The sequence below is a fragment of the Grammomys surdaster genome, unplaced genomic scaffold (assembly GCF_004785775.1).
Source record: "Grammomys surdaster isolate TR1022 unplaced genomic scaffold, NIH_TR_1.0 126109, whole genome shotgun sequence".
NCBI lineage: Eukaryota > Metazoa > Chordata > Mammalia > Rodentia > Muridae > Grammomys > Grammomys surdaster.
In genome coordinates, this window is record NW_021620917.1 from 4,823,629 (window position 1) to 4,828,268 (window position 4,640).

Here is a 4,640-nt window from a genome sequence, read left to right on the forward strand (position 1 = left end):
GGTTTCGCTATGTAACCCTGGCTGGCCTGGAACTCACTAGGGAGACCAGGCTGCCCTCAGACTCATAGAACTCTATCTGTCTCTGCCTCTCGAGTGGTGGGATTGAAGGCATGCAACACCATGCCTGGATCCTTGCCTCGTTTTTAATGCAGGGTCTCTTACTGAACCTGGAGCTCACAAGCTGACCAGCAAGTCGCAGGGATCTGCTGGGGTTACAGAAGCATGCCCTCCATGTCTGGCCTTTACGTGGGTGCTGGGGATCTGAACTCAGGTCCTCAAGCTTACACAGCAAGTATCTTACCCACTCCTAGGCATCTTCCCGCCTAGTTCATAGCTTTCTATCTTAACTTTTTCCCAGTACTGACACGGCATCTCCTGATCCCCACAGCTGAGTTACTGTGAAGGGCGGCTCAGTCCTGCAGTACCTATGTCCGACCAGCAGGGGGCGATGGAGACTCCCAGCTCCAGAGCTGCTCTGTAGGCACCTGGGCTCCGGCCAACTTCTCACATCCGTAAGGTGAGAAGATGAGTTATTACGGCCCCCACCTTCTCACCGATCAATGTTGTTCTAGGACTTTCTTTTGGTTGTGCCTTAGAGGTCTGTCCCTGGGAAGGGCATTAGAAACTTTGTCCTCAGGGAACAGCAGGGGCCCAGGCATCTTAGCAGATATGGGGCTGCCAACCCAGATGCAGGCACCCCCAGATCTTTTTTACTGTTGCCTACACACCCTTGAAGTCCCCACTCCAGCGTGTGTCGGCAATGCTTCAGGAGGTGTATCGTTCACAATTTGAAAAGCCCTGCTTGTTGCCCAGGGTGGGGCTGTGCCCTGTGCTGGGCTGGGGTCAAAGCCGGAGACTCCCTGGGCTGGGGATGTTTTGCTAAGTGGCTAGTGTTTTCCTGTCTCCTCCCTCTGGCTCGGAGCCTCTCCACCAAGCCGGCCAACACCATGGGGCCCATTACTCTCTCCCAAGCACGAGGCCACTTTCAACTACTTGGCCTTTCTACCAGCTCCTGACTTTGCCATCAGCCACCCCGGTGCCTGAGGCTGAGCCTGTGTGTAGCCTCTTTGCCCTGCCTTGTCCTATCCTGGCTCTTCTAAAGGTGGGGCTGGAACATGGAGCTCAGGGCCTGCTGGGAACAAGCTGGCCAGTACAGTCTAGTTGGATACCTGGTGGTGGGTGGGGCTGCTGGTGCTGTGCCTTCAGAATTTCTTGGTTCAGAGCAACAGTGTGGACTCTGTAGGTCATCCCGGCCAGAACCTCGATTTCCCCAGCTGGAGCACAAGGCACAAATCCACAGGATTCCTTCTGGCTTGTCCAGAATTTTCAAACGACCTTCAGTAGGCCCAGCATCTCCATCCAACACCTGTCATCCGTTCTTGTGTTGTCCTGTGTACAATCAGCCTCCTTTTGGGAGAACAATGTCCACTGCTGAGGTCACATGAAAGAGGCATCCTTCTTTGGGACGGGGGAACAGTGAGCACACAAATGTTTGTGTGTGTGTGTGTAAGTCAGGGGGCAATTTTCAGAAATGATTTTCTCTTTCTACTATGTCGGTTCCAGGGTCTGAAGTCAGGTAATGTGCCTTGGCCACAAATGCCTTCGCTTACTGAACCTCTTTGGGAACAGCTGCCTTTCTTTCTTTCTCTTTCTTTCTTTCTTTCTTTCTTTCTTTCTTTCTTTCTTTCTTTCTTTCTTTCTTTCTTTTCTTCCTTTCTTCCTCTCTTTCTCTTTCTTTTGAGACAGGGTTTCTCTGTGTAGCCCAGGCTGTCCTGGAACTCACTCTGTAGACCAGGCTGGCCTCAAACTCACAGAGCTCTGCCTGACTCTACCTCTCAAGTGCTGGACCATTGGAAGGGAACATGTTTCTTGAGATACACCAAGCAGGGCAAACCAAGCCTCTTGCCACTGAACACACCCTATGGAGCCACTGTGTCCCTTCCCACCACAAGTGCACCTGCCAGCCTCCCTCCCTAAATCAATGTTGGAGCTCTGGGCTCTGGAAGAAGTTTCTGGAACGTGTTTGAACCGAGACATATTTTGGCCCCCAAACAAACCTTTTAAGGACACAGGTTGTTTTCAACCGTGGCCTACAGTAGAACGTGAAACTTTAAAAGTCAGACCTTGCAACTCCAAGTTTCAAACCCCTAATTTTGTTGTTGTTGTTGTTGTTTTGTTTTTTTGGTTTTTGAGACAGGGTTTCTCTGTGTTGCCTGGGCTGTCCTGGAACTCACTCTGTAGACCAGGCTGGCCTCGAACTCAGAAATCCACCTGCCTCTGCCTTCCAAGTGCTGGGATTAAAGGCGTGCCGCCACCACTGCCCGGCCCAAACCCCTGATTTTTTTTTCAGCCAATCAACTGCAGGCAAGGTGCTGTGGAAGGGAAGCAATAGAGACGGAAAGTACTTCAGTCATGGGGATGGCTTCTCAAGCCCCACCCTCACCCCATACGGCATTTGCACACTGCTCTGAAAAGGGTGTGCTTTAATCCCAGCCAAGTCCCCATGGCTGAAATGGGCTTGACCAAGTTCTTGCATCATGAGGACACTCACAGAGCCATCGGAATCTGGAAATCCTGACATTCTTGCCACATGTGCAGCCCTTCAACCATCTCCCCCAGGCGTGCCATGGAGAGCAGAAGAATTCATTCTAAAACCAGACACGACAGAGCCGGAGATAGCCTGGGAATAGGAGGACCCACATCTAATCCCCAGAACACTGTAAGAAAACTGGAGCTAACCGGCCAGCCAGCCTCATCAGAGAATCCACCTCTAGGTCACTAAACGAGGTGGGGCTGGAGAGATGGCTCACTGGATAAGCGTTCATCACACGAGGTCTGGAATCTGAATGACCAGAACCCATGTAAATGCCTGTGATTCCAGCCTTGGAAAGTAGAGGCTGCGGCTCCTCAGAGAGAGCTGGCTAGTAAGACAGACAAGCCAAAGCTGCCAGATTGGGGTTCAGCTGAGAGACCTTGCAGCAAAGAATACAACAGAAGGGTGATGCAGGGTGGTTCTCCACATCAGCCTAGGACATGCAAATGCACACACACATTCACATGCACACACAAGTGTGCAAAAATATGCATGCATACATACACGCACAGCACACACACAAGTAAAAACGGAAAACAAAAATGTATGCAGGAGACTCCTCTTTTTCTACAGGGCCTTGTGTATTTCAGGGTAGCCTCAAACCCAATAGAAGCTAAGGGTGACGTTGAACTCCTGATCCTCCTGCCTCCACCACTGGAGTTCTTGGATTACAGACATGCATTGCTATGTTGGTTTATGCAGTGCTGGGGGTGGGGCATGGGCTTTGGGTTATGTCAATCAAAGCTCTATTGACTAAGCCATGTCCTGGTCCAGATGCTGTTCTGTGGTGGTGCCCTTTCATGTGAGCAACAAGCACATGCTCCTCTCTGCCGGTACTTTCCTTCTCTAAGCAGAGGGATCCCCTGTGTTTCAGGAGAAGGCTGAGGTGCTAGGTGCCCCAGAACTGCCAATACTTTTAAGGAGACACCATGCAGAGGACTTTTCAGGGCTGGCGTCTCCCCAACCAGGAACAAAAGTATCATTTCCTGTGGAGGAGACCCACAGCCAGGGACTAACACAGAACAGGTGCCCTCTCTGGTGAGCCTTGCAGGTGAGAGCCAGGTCTTGGGTAAGGTGCTGCACCCATTCGCCCATCTACTCAACACTCAGAGACACATGGTGTGGGGTCCAAGCCAGCAGGAAGACGGGAGAGCAGCCATTCAGCTGGGAAGCTGCGGACACACTTCATCCCAGGTCTGTGTTAATGAAGAGTCAACTGGTCAGAGCAGTGCCTTGATGTATACAGTGTTTGCTGTGACCTCAGATTGCCAGTGCCGTGTAAACAACAAATGGGTTTGGCAGTGCGCACCTGTCACCCCAGCACTAGGGGGCAGCAGAGAGCACCAGCCCCATGCTCCTAGAATTCCATGTCTACCTTGCTACAATGGACTGATTAGTCTCAGCCGTGAGTCAGAACCAATCCTCCCCTCTGGGCTGACAAGATTGCTCAGCAGGTGAAGTGCTTGCTGCCAAGTCTAACATGAGTCTACTCCCAGGGAAGAAGCAGAGAATCAACTCCTGCAAGTTGGCCTCTGAATCCACATGTGGGTATGCACACGTGTGCACACACACACACACAAATAAGGAAATGTAATTTAAAGCTAAATCTTTCCTTCAGATGTTTGGCCACAACAATGTATAGGTAACTGGTTATCTCCCTGGTGGTTTGAATTACACTCCCCAGGAAAAATCCTTGATCTCAATGACTGAGTGTTGGCAGAGGAAGGAAGTGGTCATGAATATTCATTACTCTTCATGAATAGTAATGCTGTTAATATTTTATAATGTTGATAAATAACCAGTGCCTGCCAACACAAACACCACCTCAGAAGGTCCTGTGGCATCTCTTTTTCTTCATGGGACATTTTCAATTATAGTTTGTCAAATACCAACATATTCATTCAATAGCATAGTCAGGGCCCTGTGTGTTACATTAAATACCACATATCCAGCCTTTTCAAGGGGGACTCTATACAGGTGCTCTACCACTGAGCTATATGCCCCAGCCCCTCACTGGGGGATTCTAGGCAGGGGCTCTACCACTGAG